Source organism: Ranitomeya imitator, chromosome 2 (assembly GCF_032444005.1).
Source record: "Ranitomeya imitator isolate aRanImi1 chromosome 2, aRanImi1.pri, whole genome shotgun sequence".
NCBI classification, from domain to species: domain Eukaryota; kingdom Metazoa; phylum Chordata; class Amphibia; order Anura; family Dendrobatidae; genus Ranitomeya; species Ranitomeya imitator.
In genome coordinates, this window is record NC_091283.1 from 90,201,780 (window position 1) to 90,221,899 (window position 20,120).

At 41.9% G+C, this 20,120-nt stretch overlaps 1 long non-coding RNA gene across 1 annotated transcript in view; it reads right to left on the reverse strand.

Annotated features, from left to right (window-relative positions):
* Positions 1-295: 295 nt before the first annotated feature.
* Positions 296-20,120, reverse strand: part of LOC138661976 (uncharacterized) — a 208,009-nt gene continuing 188,184 nt past the window's right edge. The window contains exon 3 of the long non-coding RNA XR_011317991.1: positions 296-868. This is a non-coding gene — a long non-coding RNA (uncharacterized lncRNA). The remainder of the gene's footprint in view (positions 869-20,120) is intronic.

Here is a 20,120-nt window from a genome sequence, read left to right on the forward strand (position 1 = left end):
AGGTTTTTAAATACATCAGATAGGGATTGCATACATTAGTTAGGACTGCTCTGATAAGGGTATACCGTGAAGATTGGTAGAGAAGCTTAGTATACATTTTTTTGCAAAAAACGTATCAACCAAATACCCTGTTTTTTACATCTTTTACTAGCACTTGCGGATTACTGCAACATTTTTTCAAACTGAGTGTTTTTGGTTTTACTATTCTCTTTTGTGTCTTAAAAATAAATAAGTAGAATTTAATAATTAATTGTACTGTGGAAAAGGCAACACTCAGAAACTGAGAAGACTTTATAACACAATGGATGATACAAATGAAATGTACTGAGACCCCAAAAAACAAGAAACAGTATTATTATTACAATTTAAAGGCCTTTGGCTCTATCTATCCATGGTTGACGTAAATAAATGCTCTGTAGGAAGATCAATTATGTGCAAGTCTAAATAGGTCAACCAGGGTCTTCTCTGCTGTTACCTTGATAGCATAAATACATCGGTTTGCTGGTCTACCTCTTTGCCTTGTTCCTTCAGTTCTTCCAACCATGATGTACTTCTCTAGTATTTGCTGTCTTCATATTATATGCGTAAAGAAAGCAAGTCATAGCGTGTTGATCCTTGCTTCGAGTGACACTTCTGGCTTCATTTGCTGCAAAATTGATTTGTTTGTTCTTCTTCCCACCAATAGTATAGATGACATCGTTCTCCAGCACCACGTTTCCACGCTGTCGATTCTGCTTCTGTCTAGTTTCTTTATCATCCAGATTTTGCATCTGTATGTTGCTTCATAAAAGACCATACGATGTATGAGCCGTGTCTTTGTCGCCAGTGAAATGTAGCAGAGACAGTACGATAAGTAAAACTGAGCTGGCTGGAAATAAGAGAATAAAGTGAAGATATATTATTTAAACATCAAAAAGAGGTGTTAATATTAATTATAAAAACAGCAGTTGAACTTTGATTTGGTCTTAAATCCGCTGAGAAAATCATTCAAATTGAAGAAAATATATGGAGAGACAAATTAGACAGCAATCCTTATATACTATTCACAGCATAGCATTCTGCAGTTTGCTACATATTGATAAATGACAATGGTATAGTGTCACGAGTGTGTCATGTCCGCCTTGGAGATCTGGGGGTAGAACATCACTAGATATTATAAATCCCAGATCTTCCATTTAGTCTGTGTGTTTGAGTCCCGTAATAAATGGATTTGGTATACTTTGGTGCTGAAGAGGTTAAAAACCCTTTCTATGCTGGTCAGAAACTTGCAGCTCTATTTTCAGCAACTTCTGATCCCGTCATTACCTCTCCTATTAAACCTGGCCAGTCCATCTCTGTCTTGCCCATGAAAGCTCTGCTTACTCGCTCCTTGGAGAGGCTGTGCATATTAGGAATTTATTCTTGCTACTGGGGATTCATCTTCTTGTGCTGTGTTAAAGCTAAGTGGTTGGAGTAGAGTTGTTGTAGTAGTGTTCTGTGGTTTGCTGTAGTACACATGTGTGTTTATCTCCTGGTCCCTGCTCCAGTTTAGTTTATTCCTCTCTGTCCTTATCCTCCTTCCTATAGTTGGTTAGTGCTTTTGCATGATAGATGTTTACTGTTATCTCTGTTTTGTCTTTCGTGTCTTGTTTTCATTACACTTCTGTCACATGCCACATGGGTGAGGGGGGACAGACCAGAGATTAACAGGAACATATTGAGGTCAACGACTCAGGTGTCTGTATTTTCAAGAGTAGGACATGGATAGTTAACCACTGAGCTATAAGGCAAAAAGACGGACGGCACCACCAATGCTGCTGATTCCTGTGCTGTCAATGTCATACCATGCTTCAGGCTTTGCCTTGTGACCCCGGGTGCTAGTCCAGGAAAACACAGTGTCATAAATCCTCCAAAGAAAAGCAGATAGCACTCACCGGTCTTTTGTAGAAATTCAGCTCTTTATTTGTGATAAAAAAGCATGTTGGCAGGGGGAGTGAGGACGGGAGTGGGCAGAAGCTTGACTTACTGAAGACTGTCACAGCATGACAAATGTAAAGCCCCAGGTTCCTGGTTGTTACAGTGGCATTGCTTTCTTCACGCTTGGAAGCAGAGAAGGATCCCTTTCACAGGTATTCAGCACATAGAACACTGTTCTGACTCCAGACCAGAAATGGGAGCTCTACACCTGACTTTAGGGGAGCTGCTCTCCCTGGTCGGGAGGAGGAGTCAGTTGCTAGGCAGTTGGAGTTAGAAAGTTGGTGAGAGGAGAGTGAAGAGAGAGGAATGAAAGCTGGGGCTATGGAGACGAGTGATTATGCGGCTCCTAGGAAGGGAAAAAAAAGCAGAGCAGTCTGTAGGAAACTGAGAGGGAGAAGAAGAGAAGGAGAGTAAAAAGCTGGAGAGAAAAGCTGCGATTGGGCTTCCTCCATGCTGAGCGCAGATACCAGTAAACAGAAGACTGAGGTTGTGGGGGTGACTTCATGTCCCACGGCAGAAACCGGCGGACAGCTGATTGCAAGTTTCCTTCCCCCTTTGACACCTGAGGACACAGTAGCAAATAGAGCACGGATCGTGATAGAGATCCTGTAAAAAGGCTCGAGCTACCTGTCATACAGGTAGAGTCCTGTTGTGAATTCTGTTGTCGGGCTCCCTCCTGTGGTCATGAATGGTACTTCGGCTGGTTCTGTCCATGGACTTCCTCTGGTGGGTGTTTCTGAGTTTCACAGGTGACGAGGTTAATTCGTTAGCTGCTGCTCTATTTAACTCCACTTAGATCTTTGCTCCATGCCACCTGTCAATGTTCCAGTATTGGTCTGTTCACTCCTGGATCGTTCTTGTGACCTGTCTTCCCATCAGAAGCTAAGTTCCAGCTTGTATTTCTTTGGTTTGCTATTTTTCTGTCCAGCTTGCTATTTAATTTGTTGTCTTGCTTGCTGGAAGCTCTGGGACGCAGAGGGAGCGCCTCCGCACCGTGAGTCGGTGCGGAGGGTCTTTTTGCGCCCTCTGCGTGGTCTTTTTGTAGGTTTTTGTGCTGACCGCAAAGTAACCTTTCCTATCCTCGGTCTGTTCAGTAAGTCGGGCCTCACTTTGCTAAATCTATTTCATCTCTGTGTTTGTATTTTCATCTTTACTCACAGTCATTATATGTGGGGGGCTGCCTTTTCCTTTGGGGAATTTCTCTGAGGCAAGGTAGGCTTTATTTTTCTATCTTCAGAACTAGCTAGTTTCTTAGGCTGTGCCGAGTTGCATAGGGAGCGTTAGGCGCAATCCACGGCTATTTCTAGTGTGTTTGATAGGTTTAGGGATTGCGGTCAGCAGAGTTCCCACGTCCCAGAGCTCGTCCTTATTATCAGTAACTATCAGGTCATTCCGTGTGCTCTTAACCACCAGGTCCATTATTGTCCTGACCACCAGGTCATAACAGAGTCCTACCTAAAGGGGGACAGAGAGAAAATGCAAGGACATTGCGTGAGGCCAAAGACAGCAAGGGACTACAACACCACAGTGCTAGAAGGAAGGCTTCCAACCCCACCTGATTAGAGGGATTCCCAATTCGCTTCCAAGCCGGCCGGACCACACCAGCATCCGTGATCTGGTACCCTGGACTGTGGCTGCCTTGAACCAAGTAAAGAGGTAAAGAGACTGCAAGCCTGTGTCCTCCGTTTCTTACTACATCACCTGTTTCTACTACACCGGGAGCCCTAGGGACCCAGCTTCATCTATGAGAAGCCATACCATCCCAACTGCCATAACATCACCCCAACAGACCCCTTTAAGCAGCGTCAGTCATCCCTGACCGAATACCACAGGTGGCGTCACAAACTTTTATTATTTCTTACAAACCCATTTAAAGACCGTCTCTTTTACATGGGCACCCAGGGCCACGGATCGGGTTACCACCACCATGACACATCCCTTTATGTACCGCACCGGGTACCGAGTACCCCACGGCCCTGGTGGACGTTCCATTTTGGCATCATGAACAGGATGGACCGACCCAGCAAACTGAGTCTTGTGCTCCTAACAGACAGTACTTAAAAGAGAGAATTTATTAAATTGTGTGCCAGAGACTTTAATGAGCTTTTAAAACATCGCTATCAAAACATTGCCATGGCTGCGTCACTCGGTGCGAGCAATAAAATTTTCAAAATTGCTGCCAAAAGCAGCCTCCCATAAAGGGAAGAAAAGTTTATGTATCTGTTGAAATGGATTTCCCAAAATGTTTGCATTATCTAACCAATTTATTGCTGTTTTTGCTTTCCCAGTCCAAAGGTAAAGGATTTAAAGGGGGGAAGGGTAACACCTCAGGTTCCTGGTTGTTACAGTAGCATTGCTTTCCTCATAGGGAGAGTGATGTCACGCTTGGAAGCAAAGAATGATCTCTTTGAAAGGTATTCAGCACATACAACACTGTTCTGACTCCAGGCCAGAAGGGGGAGCTCTACACCCGACTTCAAGGGAGCTGCTCTCTCTGGTTGGGAGGAGGAGTCAGTTGTTAGGCAGTTGCTAGGCAGTTGGAGTTAGACAGTTGGTGAGAGGAGAGTGAGGAGAGAGGAAGAAAAGCTGGGGCCATGGAGATGAGTGCTCGTAGTAAGGGAAAAGAAAGCAGAGCAGTCTGTAGGAGACTGAGAGGGAGAAGAAGCGAAGGAGAATAAGGAGCTGTAGAGAGAAGCTGCGATTGGGCTTCCTCCATGCTGAGCGCAGATATTGGTAGCCAGAAGACCGAGATTGTGGGGGTAACTTCATGCCCTTGGCAGAAACTGGCGGACAGCTGATTGCAAGTTTCCTGTCCACCATTGACACCTGAGGACACAGTAGCAAATAGAGCCCGGGTCGTCATAGAGGTCCTGCAAAATGGCTTGAGCTACCTGTCATATGGGTAGTGTCCTACCTAAAGGGGGACAGAGAGAAAACGTGAGGACCTTGTGGGAGGCCTAAGGCAGCAAGGGACTACAACACCACAGCGCTAGAAGGAAGGCTTCCAACCCCACCTGGTTATAGGGATTCCCAATTCGCTTCCAAGCCGGCCGGACCACACCAGCATCCGTGATCCGGTACCCTGGACAGTGGCTGCCTTGAACCAAGTAAAGAGGTAAAGAGTCTGCAAGCCTGTGTCCTCAGTTTCTTACTACACCACCTGTCTCTACTGCACCGGAAGCCCTGGGGACCCAGCTTCATCTATGGGAAGCCATACCATCCCAGCTGCCATAGCATCACCCCAACGGACCCCTTTAAGCAGTGTAAGGTTTGTACCCGCTCAGATGTGTAGGAGGAAACAGGAGGCACATTCTCTTTAATGTCCATGTGGGATTATTTGCTCCATAAACTAGCAAGGCAGCAACAGAAAGGAAACAGTCCGTACATCAGGTCGACATAGCATAAAAGTCCATAGAAGAGCTCTGCTCTTCTCAGGCCTGTGGGCACACAGGCTGTGCAGTGTCCAGCACTCAGGCTCTATCTGAAGCCATAGACACAGAAGGGCTTCTTCCTCTCAATACACAGACTCCTGTCTGTAGTGTCCAGCCTGGACACATGGAAATCTGTCCACACTGACAGACTCCCAAACACTCCATGTGCTAAACACACCTCCTTTACATAAGTGTAACCACACCCAAGTACCTATCACATGGCCAGTCAGGTGAGTGTGACATCACCACAGGTCCTGAAACACAAATAGATAGGCAGGGTTATGTTACAGCAAAAAGCCACCTAAGTGACACATATCTCCCGTCGACTATACAACCTTTAGCCACGCTACAGCAGCATCAGTCATCCCTGACCGAATACCACAGTTGGCATCACAAACTTTTATTATTTCTTACAACCCCCTTTAAACACCGTCCCTTTTACATGAGCGCCCAGGGCCGTGGACCAGGTCATCGCCGCCGTGACACATCCCTTTATGTACCGGACCCGGTACCGAGTACCCCACGGCCCTGTAAGACGTTCCAACATGTAGTCAAACAAAGCTATCTATTTAATTAACCCTAATTAAAAAAATGCTTTTAGTACAAAATAGAATTACAATTCACGAGAAACAAAGTTGAGTCAAAGGGGTCCATAGCATTAACCCCTTGGTGACAAGGCCAATTTTGTACTTAATGACCAAGCCAATTTTTACAATTCTGACCACTGTCATTTTGTGAGGTTATACCTCTGGAATGGTTCAACGTATCCCACTGTTTCTGAAAGTGTTTTTTCATGACCTATTGTACTTCATGTTAGTGGTAAAATATCTAAGATTTGACTTGCGTTTGTTTCTGAAAAAAATGGAAATTTGGCAAAAATGTAGAACATTTTGCAATTTTCAAACTTTTAATTTTTGTGCCCTTAAATCAGAGAGTGATATCACACAAAACAGTTAATAATTAACATTTACCATTACATTACATCAGCACAATTTTGGAAACATATTTTATTTTGCTAGGATGTTATAAGGGTAAAAAGTTGACAAGCGATTTCTCATTTTTCCAACAACATTTACAAAACCATTTTTTTAGGGACCATGGCACATTTGAAGTGAGTTTGGAGGGTCAATATAACAGAAAATACCCCAAAGTGACACCATTCTAAAAACTGCACCCCTCAAGGTGCGCCAAGCCACAATCAAGAAGTTAATTAAACCTTCAGACGCTTCATGAGAACTAAAGCAATGTAGAAAGGAAAAATGATAAATTTACTTTTTTTTTATAAAAAAATTTAGTTTGGAACCAAACTTTTCCATTTTCGCAAGGATATGAGGAAAAAAATAGACCGCAAAATTTGTTGAACAATTTCTCCTAAGTACGCTGATACCCAATATGTGGAGGAAAACCACTGTTTGGGTGCATGGCAGGGCTCAGAATGGAGGGAGTACCATTTCACTTTTTGAACTCAAAATTGGCTGGAATCAATGGTGGGCACCATGTTGCGTTTGGAGACCCCTGATGTACCTAAACAGTGAAAACCCCACAATTTTTTATCTCCAACCTAACACAGCCCTAACCCCAACCCTAACCCCAATACAGCCATAACCCTAATCCCAACCCTAACCATAACCCTAGGCCCAAGCCTAACCCAACCTTAACGCAAGCCTAACTCTAGCTCTCTCCCAAGCCCGAACCCTAACCCTAGCCAAACCCTAACACTAGCTCTAACCACAACCCCTACGCATGCACCTTTTTCTTCCATGGGAGAAGACGCCGAGGGCCGGTGGACAGAATCGGAGGGACCGGTGGTCACCGGAGGTACTGGGGGCTTGGAGGACCCCATTTCTCTCTCCTTTGATTTGCTAGATCATATCAGAGGACAGAGAAATAAATGGGAAATCTGACTTCTTTTTTTTACGGTCGCTGTTATTTGCTGAATAACGGTGATCGCAACCCTGGAAAAGGTAAAACCGATCTGAATCATGTTCTCTGGGGTCTCAGCTACCTCAGCAGTGCTGAGAAATAAGTACCCTTAACTGGCACCGTTAAAATACGTATTGGCAGTCATTAAGGGGTTAAAAGACATTTTATTAAACTTATTCACATGACCAGGAAACTATTTAGATCTCATTATAATTATGGTTTAAGAAAAAAATATGACAATTGTTCAATACAAAGCTCCATCCTGCAAAGCTAATATACATTGTAAGCACACTAGAGAAAATTGAGACTGACTAGATGTAGAATATTGTTTATTATTAGTGAAGTCCATGCATAAGGAAAGAATGAAAATTTGCTATGCAATGTAATAACGAGTTGCTGTGCATATTTCCAATCTTTTCAGCATCTTTTAACATCAGGTTTATAAATATTAAAAGCACGTAAAAGAAGGCACCTTACTATTCTTTAGGTGGCATCTGGAAGCCACCCCTATTATATTTTTATAAATGCAAGTAAAAATAAGTAAAGTAAAAAAAATGCTGTCATGGAAGACAGCAAAGAATATGCCAAAACTGACATTTCAGGAAAAACCCAGCCTGTATGCACATATATTAAAAACATTCAGGCCAGTAGTGATGCTACTGGGAGGTAGTGGGGGCGGGCACCCCAGGCCCTGGGCTCTGATTGGGCCCACCCAGAGCTACGCCACTGCAAGTGAATCGGCATGCACAGTACGTCAATACAGTTGCATTCTGCAGCAGATCAGGGAGGATCGATCTCCCTGCACTGCCACCTGGCCACTATGGGGCCCCTGAGCAGGAGAAGGGGCCAAGATGACAGCAGTGGGCCCCTTGTCATTGCAAGTTTAACAGTATCAGCTAGTTGCCAATACAGCTGACCGCATTAATGAGAGTGAGAGCGTTACGCTCCCTCTCCCATCATTACCATGTCAGAGTCTGATGTCCATGATGAAAACAATGTCAGGGGTCGCGATGACATCACTACTCAACTTCTGCGGTCCTTAGATGAGTGGGAGCTGAGATCGGTGGAGGAGCCAGGAGAAAGAGAGATTTGTTTTTTTTTATGGAGGTGCTTTATATTATGTAGAGTCTGCTTATGGGGGGCTGCATTATACCATAAAGTCTGCATATGGGGGGGCTGTTTTATTCTATAAAGTCTGCCTATGGGGGTGCATTATACAATATAGAGTCTGCCTATGGGGGGCTGCATTATACTATAGAGTCTGCCTATGGTGGCTGCATTATACTATAGAGTGTGCCGATGGGGGTGCACTATACTATAGTGTTTATCTTGTTTTACTTTTTTGTTGAGGATTTAATAAGGTTTTACTCAATTTTGAGTAATTCTAATAATTTTTCCACCTCTTGATCTAGAAAAGCATATGCCATTAATTAAAATTGTTTACCTTCATTTCACAGAGCACAAATGTTCAGCCTTGTGATAAACATTCTTTTGTGTCACACTACTGATTTGTGTATTTGCATCCAAGTAAAAACTAAAAGTTAAATGAACTTCTTCTAAGTGGGTGACTGTAAAGTAGATGCTTTATGGAACTGATCAGTTTCTATGTTTTTAAATGACAGAATATGAAAGGTCATTGGGGCAGCGGAACAATAAAAAGTTATTGAAATACTGTCAAAAATAATTAATGATTTAACTGCAGTGTAGGAAAGTGTCACTTAGTGAGATGTTACCTGGTTCTTAGGCTCTACTGCAAATTGCACTAAACAATAATTAAAACTGCATTAAAACTAATGCTGGGAGAAATAACTTGCAATTGTTGTAAGTGACTTGGTTGTTCCAAATTAATTTAACAGTAATGTGACAGATCCCTCTTTCCTTTTTCTGTTTTCTTTTTGCTCTTCTAGATAAGATGACCTACCTTTAGCGCAAAGAATTAATTGCTCGGCCCTCGGTTCTCTCATTGCATGCTGTACACTTATATTACACATTCACACAGCTACAATACACACGCAGATTACAGACAGACACACAAACATTACAGATAAGACACACACAGTGTACAACCTTTGTTTTTAGCTAAAAGAAGTTGGTAAATTCATTTACATGTAGACATTTCCGAATAGCAAAAGGTTAAATATGTATTTGGTTCACTATAACCCTGGCAGACACATCCATCATATGATAACTTTAAGAATGTGCTTTTGATTTTGAGATAAATACTGTCAAAAAATTGGAAGGTGATTATCATCCATGTACTCTTGGTAAATGAAGTAATTTGCCATTGCAAGGTAACAGAAAAGGAATGTATTTCTTACAAAAGTCATGTTTGCAGCATTTAAGATAATACAACAATTCTCTCTCTTCACCCTAAACTGAGAACACTAACTGCCTGGTACGAACCCCAAACTTTTAATTTGGATTCGCTCATCTGACAATCTGGTCACATAAAAAAAAGACAATATAAAAATGTGAAATTGTCTTCCAAACCTATAAGAGTCACAGTCACAGAAGAAGACATTTTGAGACTTTTTTATTCTGGTGACCCTACTATCTGCACCAGTGACCGATTTTCTCCAAATTTAGAGTCCTCTAGAGTCCTCGATTTGCTAGCTGAACGGTACAAAAATATATTCTTTACTGTTTCTCTATACATTCTGCAGTCCCTCTCCCCAGCCTTCGTTAACCACATAACTCATGTAATGATCCAGGTTTGTTTTCTGTTATTCCCTCTCTGGACTGGTCATGCAGGGGTTCACACTCTCTGCCTCGTTTTGGAGCTGGCTGGGCTTTTTCACTCCTCTGAAGTCTGCTGGCCTGCGTCAGTGATTGTTCATGCTTTCAGGCTAGAGTAGCTGACCCATATACCCTGGTGATCCTTCTGCCTCTGACTTCCCACATTTGTGTGAGACCTGTTCCCTATCTCTGATGTAGTGTTTGTCTGATGAGTTTCCTTACAGTGTATGGCTCGGCCTGATCTCTGAACCCCGCCTCTTGCTTTCCGTCTCTGATACCTCGGTCCTCGACCGGCTTTGACTTCTGGCTTGTACCCTGACTTCGTCTTAGGTCTCAGGTTTTGGATACCGCACTCTCGTTTGACTCTGATGTCTGGATTGTCTCTGACTTCGCACACGCTTTGACCTCTGGTACCTCTGCTCCTGACAGTTTCTGACTCTGCTTGTCTGACGACTCGTTCATTTCCTGTGACACCTGTGCGGCTGCTCAGTGTTGCTATGCTGTGAGTGTGCTACCTCTCTTCCCGCATCAGCATCCCCTGGTGGAGGCTGTGCTAAACTGCCCTGAAGCCGCATCACAACTCAATTATTCAACCTCTTTCTTTTTACCTCCTTGCTCAATAATCCCATTATTTAAAAGAATCTCTTGACCAGAATTGCTCTGCTAATTAGGCCGGGTGCCACAATCTGGAACTAGCAGTGCTTTGGACCCAGCTCATGTTCATTGTGTTCAAAGTGTTGCTGTCTATTGAACGCAGGTAAATCCACATGTGATCACTGAACTGTGTGGATTTGCCGCATTTAATGCATTTCTATTGATGCAATTTCTCCTGCGGAGATTAGCATCTCTGCAAGAGAAATTGACATGCTGCGGTCTGGAAAGACATGTCGCATGTCAGCCTCCGAAGGGTGATCCGCAGGCGTCTTTGGATGCATAGTGGACTTGAAATTTCTAGAAATCCCATTCACTATGCTGTCACAGATGGCCGCTGTGGATTTGATGTTGTACAAGTACGCAGAGTCCAACCCGCAGCAATTCCAGATCGTAGGCACATACCCTTACAGATTTGTCTCCAATATCTATAACGCCTTTATCACTAAACTCCTGGAGTGCTTGGTCTACTTTTTTCTATCATGCTATCTTTCACAAAAGTTTATTTTTAATAAATAATAGCTAAAAAAATATCAGATCACTCTCTTCTTGACCCTTCTCGATCTGGATTCTGCTCTTACCCTCTATTGCCCTTACTAAAGTTTTTAACAATCTACTAATAGCTAAATTTAATGATAACTACACTTTTTTTTTATTCTGCTCGATCAGTCTGCAGTGTTAAACAAAATTGATCACCAACGCTTTTCACTATGCTTCACTCTATCAGACAGAAGGATACAGTGCTCTGTTGGTTTTCTTCTTTCTTCCTTGATAGCTATTTTAGTATGTAATTTGCTGGATCTTTTTCGTCTTCTCTTCCACTTACTGCAGGGGTTTCTAAGGGCTTAGTTCCAGGTCCCATCCTCTATTCTTTATGCAGCACTGCTATTAGACAAGATATTAGCAGATTTGACTTTCAGTATTATCTATATGCAAATGACACTAAATTAAACGTTATTCTCTTGACACTATCTTCAAACTACTACAAAACACCAGTGATTATCTTTTGTCCCTAACATCATGCTTGTTCTCTCTCTGAAAATAAATCTTTCCAAAACTGAACTTTTTGCTTTTACTCCCTCGACTAAACTAACTAAAGTAGATATTTCAATTTTCGGCTGTAGTGTTTCCATAACCTCCGATCGGCATGCCTGCTATATTAGGGTTATTTTTGACTCAGATTTCTCCATCACTCACTACATCCAATCATTTGCTCATGTCACTTTAACTCAAAAATATATCCAAATCCGACCTTTTCCTACATTTGAAACTTCAAAAACTCTTACTGTCACTATGATACATTTTTCTCTGCAATACTGTATTGCTCTACTAATTGGTCTTCTCACTATACTCTTCCCTTTACAATCTTTTCAGAATTCAGCAGCCAGGCTCATATTTCTGTCCAGCCACTACACAGATGCATCCACTGTGTGCCAACCTTTGCACTGGTTGTCTACCTTATTTATTAAAAGCATATGTTGGACCATACAATACTAGCTCATTTTTGGTATTTCCTACCTCTCTGTAGCATGTACTGTATATACTCGTGTATACGTAGAATCCCTGGTCCCTTAGTTTTTTGTGTAGACCAGGGATTCTCTGTTCATGAAATTGGTATAGTATCATTTAAACATAGACATTGATGTAGTCTTAAAAATCTACATATCTTAAAATCTATGGCTATAATTTTTTCAAATGTATTTCATCAATTAATGTTGTCAGCGTTGCGGCAATTTGACTCTCAACATATCGTTGCGGTGAATTTTCCCCGCTCTGGCATGCTCCAAAATTCTGATCCCTTTCAGCACTCATGACACGGCAATCCCCGCCCGCTTCTTGGTACAAGTACATTCCCTTGCCAGCATGTTTATTTAATATACGTCAAGGGGTTAATGTGGTTGGATCTGTGGTATAGATCTCTACTTTGTATCTGGCTGCTGCTGCACTACGTGGTTAATTCCAGCAGGCTGGTTCGGCCAATATGACGAGAATCTCCGCCCCTCTGTAACCGTATTGGTCCTCGGTTTCTTAAAAGCTCTATGACGCCTCCCTGTAGACATGCCCCCAAGAGGAAGCTATCGCGAAACGCGCGTCGGGGTTCGGCAGGAATTGGCGTGCCACGTATGGCGGTTAGCGGAGAGCACTGCATTCTAAGGTAATATGTACCATTAGGTTTTGTTATCTCGTGTACTGGCATCCATTAGTACATGCAGGTTATAGTGTAAATCACATCATGTCCGATCTAGAGTGCTAAGCGGATGCATTCCTGTTGTATTTTTGCATTGCTGCTGGCTGCATCCATTACACTCACCAGTATCTGGGTGGTATTCAGGTCTGATTTAGGCTATTTAGAGGGTGCACTTCGGTCTTTGCGCGGCAGCATGGTTTTTAGCTGCATATGACCCATCTTGGGATTAATTTAATGTGGCTGTTACATCGTATATGGTAGTCGTTGGCATTATGCTATATTATTTATTTTGATGATTTCCTTTATATTAAGACTACATTTTTAATTATGGTGCCCCTTTTGCTATAAACCTATAAATTTGGCCTGTATATAACAAGCAGCGTGATTACGGCTGTCTAATCCATTTTTTTAGTGGATTTAGTGAACTCTAGTAACTATCAATTTTGGAAAACGTGGGTGCATTAAATAGATATATATCATTGAGTACACAATTTGGATAGCATTTTGGTTCATCCAATAGGATTTATTGAAGTAGTATACAATATTGCATGCGGTAAGAGCCTCTATTTTTTCATCTCGCAGGAGTTGGATAATTATATTTAAATAGGTAACATCAATACTCAAATTCTTGACAATCTGTGATTTGAAATTAATGGAGGTATATTCTCAGCATGCTCTATTGTTTAAAAATCTGATTCATTAAAGAATGCTGATTTTATCCGGTGCTCCCTTGCTATCATTAGAATTTGCTCTACGCCTACCTGCCATTATATATCTATCTGTATGGTTTTGAGGCATTGTTTTATCTTTTGTATTTGTTTGTATTTGTTTGTATTAATAAAGTTATAACTTTTTATTGAAAAGAATCAAAACACTCTTTGACTTAGCACGCAGTTTAATAATTGCCTAGCTGATCAGTATGTTCAATTATACACGAGTAAGTACGGAATTTGTTATACTTTATAGTCTGATACTTTTTGTACATGTACCCTTTTTTAAATGTAAAGTGTTTCTGAATATGTTGACACTATATAAATAACATTATTATTATTATTATTATTATTATTAGGAGATCCAGCCAATATACATATTAAACTTACTTACACAATGGCTGTAAATCAGCAAATCTTATTCTCTAAAAAGAAGAGCAAATCAATGTCAAAAAGATTTGTTAGTAGGCAAGCTTCAGTAAGAGTCAACTTCTAGTCAATGCTTGAACCATGATTTCCATGCTCTTATTATACTGGAATATGCTGTACTTTACAACTATAACAGACTCATTTTTTTGCAATAAATGGGATTTTGCATTACCACAAAAATGTGAAGCATGAAAGTTCAGGAAGTTCACAGAATCATGAACTCTTGCTACAAACAGAACAAAATGCCGTTTTTTTCTCTCATTTTTCTGCTTGCTACAATAAAGGGTTTTAGAAGGGCATGTGATGTCATGCTTTAAAGTCAAATGGCTGACTACTTTATTTTGCCTTAAACACATTTATTGTAAAGTTTTTTCCCATTACAAACATTAATGTCATTGCAATATGAAATGGCATTCATGCTTTGAATTCGACTCCCACCATTCCTGAAAAGTTGGTTGTCTGGCTTAATTCACAAGAAAAGTTGAAAGTAAATACAACTATGGATTCGTGTGATATGTCAAATGTATCATATTATATTTATGCCATATAATTATACCAATGCATGTAGAAAAGCCGCGGAGACACCATCACGTGTTTCTCAACGCAAGCAATAAATAGCCAGGTCTTTCACCGGGAAGGAACAACCACGGGAAGGGCAGCATCCAAAAAGGAAAACCACCTACAGTCATGGCCAAAAGTATTGACACCCCTGCAATTCTGTCAGATAATACTCAGTTTCTTCCTGAAAGTGGTTGCAAACCCAAATTCTTTGGTATTATTATCTTCGTTTAATTTGTCTTAAATGAAAAAACACAAAAGAGAATGAAGCAAAAAGCAAAACATTGATCATTTCACACAAAACTCCAAAAATGGGCCAGACAAAAGTATTGGCACCCTCAGCCTAATACTTGGTTGCACAACCTTTAGCCAAAATAACTGCGACCAACCACTTTTGGTAACCATCAATGAGTTTCTTACAATGCTCTGCTGGAATTTTAGACCATTCTTCTTTGGCAAACTGCTCCAGGTCCCTGATATTTGAAGGGTGTCTTCTCCAAACTGCCATTTTTAGATCTCTCCACAGGTGTTCTATGGGATTCAGGTCTGGACTCATTGCTGGCCACCTTAGAAGTCTCCAGTGCTTTCTCTCAAACCATTTTCTAGTGCTTTTTGAAGTGTGTTTTGGGTCATTGTCCTGCTGGAAGACCCATGACCTCTGAGGAAGACCCAGCTTTCTCACACTGGGCCCTACATTATGCTGCAAAATTTGTTGGTAGTCTTCAGACTTCATAATGCCATGCACACGGTCAAGCAGTCCAGTTCTAGAGGCAGCAAAGCAACCCCAAAACATCAGGGAACCTCCGCCATGTTTGACTGTAGGGACCGTGTTCTTTTCTTTGAATGCCTCTTTTTTCTCTCCTGTAAACTCTATATTGATGCCTTTGCCCAGAAAGCTCTACTTTTGTCTCATCTGACCAGAGAACATTCTTCCAAAACATTTTAGGCTTTTTCAGGTAAGTTTTGGCAAACTCCAGCCTGGCATTTTTATGTCTCGGGGTAAGAAGTGGGGTCTTCCTGGGTCTCCTACCATACAGTCCCTTTTCATTCAGACGCCGACAGATAGTACGGGTTGACACTGTTGTACCCTTGGACTGCAGGGCAGCTTGAACTTGTTTGGATGTTAGTCGAGGTTCTTTATCCAACATCCGCACAATCTTGTGTTGAAATCTCTTGTCAATTTTTCTTTTCTGCCCAAATCTAGGGAGGATAGCCACAGTGCCATGGGCTGTAAACTTCTTGATGACACTGCGCACGGTAGACACAGGAACGTTCAGGTCTTTGGAGGTGGACTTGTAGCCTTGAGATTGCTCATGCTTCCTCACAATTTGGTTTCTCAAGTCCTCAGACTGTTCTTTGGTCTTCTTTCTTTTCTCCATGCTCAATGTGGTACACACAAGGACACAGAACAGCGGTTGAGTCAACTTTAATCCAAGTCAACTGGCTGCAAGTGTGATTTAGTTATTGCCAACACCTGTTAGGTGCACAGGTAAGTTACAGGTGCTGATAATTATACAAATTAGAGAAGCATCACATGATTTTTCCAACAGTGCCAATACTTTTGTCCACCCCCTTTTTTATGTTTGGTGTGGAATTATATCTAATTTGGCTTTAGAACAATTCCTTTTGTGTTTTTTCATTTAAGACAAATTAAATGAAGATAATAATAACAAAGAATTTGTGTTTGCAATCATTCTCAGGAAGAAAATGAGTATTACCTGACAGAATTGCAGGGGTGTCAATAATTTTGGCCATGACTGTATGCCAAAACTTGGTATCCATCCACAGACAACTGTTTCGGGGTATTTGCCCCTCATCAGTGTGGAGTAGGAAACTGGCTATTAGGAGCAGTGCCTAGTAAAAGGACTATAAACATAAGGATGAATGACCTCGGGGAGATCAAAACATCCAACACCGCAGAGACACCATCACGTGTTTCTCAACGCAGTGATCCAGAATACTGCCCCCATCCCTTATGGGAAATATGCAATTGCATGTAGAAAAGCCGCGTGTTGGATGTTTTGATCTCCCCGAGGTCATTCATCCTTATATTTATAGTCCTTTTACTAGGCACTGCTCCTAATAGCCAGTTTCCTACTCCACACTGATAAGGGGCAAATACCCCGAAACAGCTGTCTGTGGATGGATACCATGTTTTGGCATAGGTGGTTTTCCTTTTTGGATGCTGCCCTTCCCGTGGTTGTTCCTTCCCGGTGAAAGACCTGGCTATTTATTGCTTGCATTGAGAAACACTTGATGGTGTCTCCGCGGCTTTTCTACATGCATTTGCATATTTCCAATAAGGGATGGGGGCAGTGTTCTGGATCACTGCATTGAGAAACACGTGATGTGTCTCCGCGGTGTTGGATGTTTTGATCTCCCCGAGGTCATCCATACTTATGTTTATATAATTATACCAGACATGGAGCTATCATTGATGGAAGAGAAATACTCTTGGACTTAGGCCTCTTTCACACTTCCGTCTTTGTAGCCCCGTCGAGATACGTCGTTTTTTTGAGAAAACAGGATCCTGCAAAAAATTTGACCACTTGAAGTCAGGAATGAACTAAAGGAAATTAATTGGATTTAAAGAGAAAGATATTCCTTAACAATTCTGATGCACCTTTTATCTTTTACAGGTACTCCGTCCCTGTGCGGGCTGGCACGTGACTAGGACGCTAGGACTTCCGGGTCCTCCTGATGACGCATGCGCCGTTCACACCCGGGTCGTCCCAATGGAACACGATATGATATAAATAGGCCCTTCAATATACAAACGCCACCCCCTGACGTAGGCAGTGTTTCCGAAACGCGCGTCGAAGTGTGCGGTGTCAGGACTTGGTGACTCTCCACACAGGTATTCTGCAGATAGAAATTTTATTAAGTGTCCTTTGCACTTTGCACTTTATCGGTGTATCTTTCTGAGCCTGCAGCGGTGTGCTGCTTCAATCTGCGGCTCTGCACTCATTGAGGTTCATTTCACTGAGCAAATTATATTTTTGCAAATTGCACTTTATTTTTTTCAGCCGACAGTTGTGTGCCTTTCTATCCTGTGGCTCCGCACACTGATATATGTGGCACAGGGTACATTTCTTGTACTTTGCACTATATTTTGGTTCCTTTGAGCCCGCAACTGTGTGGTGTTTGATTACGAAATTCTGCACATATATACTACTGTTCTAATTTTTGGCTCTGCATTTCTGTATTGCCCATCTTTTTGCACAAGTCATTCTTTGCACAATGCACTTTTTTTGAGCCTGCAGCTTGGTGCTTTTCTATGCTGTGGCTCGGCACATTTATATTTTGGCACAAGGTATATTTTTTTACTGTGCACTTTATTTGTTTTTTTGAGCCCGCAACTGTTTGCTGTTTTGGAGCTTCGCACATATGTATTATTGCACAAGTAATTATTGGTAAAAATTTTTTTATATTTTATCTTTATATATTTTTTTTTGTTTATAATTTTTTTATATACACTGGTTTTTATTATTTTCTATCTGTATCAATTAACCCCTCTCTGCCATTAGACGTACTATTCCGTCCATGTGGGGTGGGCTTTACTTCCCAAGGACGGAATAGTACGTCATAGGCGATCGGCCGCGCTCACGGGGGGAGCGCGGCCGATCGCGGCCGGGTGTCAGCTGCTTATCGCAGCTGACATCCGGCACTATGTGCCAGGAGCGGTCACGGACCGCCCCCGGCACATTAACCCCCGGCACACCGCGATCAAACATGATCGCGATGTGCCGGCGGTAGAGGGAAGCTTCCCGCAGGGAGGGGGCTCACTGCGTGCTTCCCTGAGACCCCCGCAGCAACGCGATGTGATCGCGTTGCTCCGGGGGTCTATTACCTCCTCCCTGCAGCAAGTCCCGGATCCAAGATGGCCGCGGATCCGGGTCCTGCAGGGAGTGAGGTGGCTGCAGCGCTGTTTGACAGATCGGTGATCTGTCAGAATGCTGTGCAAACTGGCAGATCACCGATCTGTATTGTCCCCCCCTGGGACAAAGTAAAAAAGTTAAAAAAATTTTTTACAAGTGTGTAAAAAAAAAAAAAAAAAAAAAAAATCCTAAATAATGAAAAAAATATATATATATATTATTCCCATAAATACATTTCTTTATCTAAATAAAAAAAACAAAACAATAAAAGTACACATATTTAGTATCGCCGCGTCCGTATCGACCCGACCTATAAAACTGGCCCACTAGTTAACCCCTTCAGTAAACACCTTAAGAAAAAAAAAAAAAAACCGGGGCAAAAAACAACGCTTTATTATCATACCGCCGAATAAAAAGTGGAATAACACGCGATTAAAAAGACAGATATAAATAACCATGGTACCGCTGAAAACGTCATCTTGTCCCGCAAAAAATGAGCCGCCATACAGCATCATCAGCGAAAAAATAAAAAGTTATAGTCCTCAGAATAAAGCGATGCAAAAATAATTATTTTTTCTATAAAATAGTTTTTATCGTATAAAAGCACCAAAACATAAAAAAATGATATAAATGAGGTGTCGCTGTAATCGTACTGACCTGAAGAATAAAACTGCTTTATCAATTTTACCAAACGCGGAACGGTATAAACGCCTCCCCCAAAAGAAATTCATGAATAGCTGGTTTTTGCTAATTCTGCCTCACAAAAATCGGAATAAAAAGCGATCAAAAAATGTCACGTGCCCGAACGTATTACCAATAAAAACGTCACCTCGTCTTGCAAAAAACAAGACCTCACATGACTCTGTGGACTCAAATATGGAAAAATTATAGCTCTCAAAATGTGGTAACGCAAAAAATATTTTTTGGAATAAAAGCGTCTTTCAGTGAGTGACGGCTGCCAATCATAAAAATCCGCTAAGAAACCTGCTATAAAAGTAAATCAAACCCCCCTTCATTACCCCCTTAGTTAGGGAAAAATAAAAAAAATTTAAAAAATGTATTTATTTCCATTTTCCCATTAGGGTTAGGGCTAGGGCTAGGGTTAGGGTTAGGGCTAGGGTTAGGGCTAGGGCTAGGGCTAGGGTTAGGGTTAGGGCTAGGGTTAGGACTAGGGCTAGGGTTAGGACTAGTGCTAGGGCTAGGGTTAGGGCTAGGGTTAAGGCTACAGTTAGGGTAAAGGCTACAGTTAGGGTTAAGGCTACAGTTAGGGTTAAGGCTACAGTTAGGGTTAAGGCTACAGTTAGGGTTAAGGCTACAGTTAGGGTTGGGGCTAAAGTTAGGGTTAGGGTTTGGATTACATTTGCGGTTGGGAATAGGGTTAGGATTAGGGTTAGGGGTGTGTCTGGGTTAGAGGTGTGGTTAGGGTTACCGTTGGAATTAGGGTTAGGGGTGTGTTTGGATTAGGGTTTCAGTTATAATTGGGGGGTTTCCACTGTTTAGACACATCAGGGGCTCTCCAAACGCGACATGGCGTCCGATCTCAATTCCAGCCAATTCTGCGTTGAAAAAGTAAAACAGTGCTCCTTCCCTTCCGAGCTCTCCCGTGTGCCCAAACAGGGGTTTACCCCAACATATGGGGTATCAGCGTACTCAGGACAAA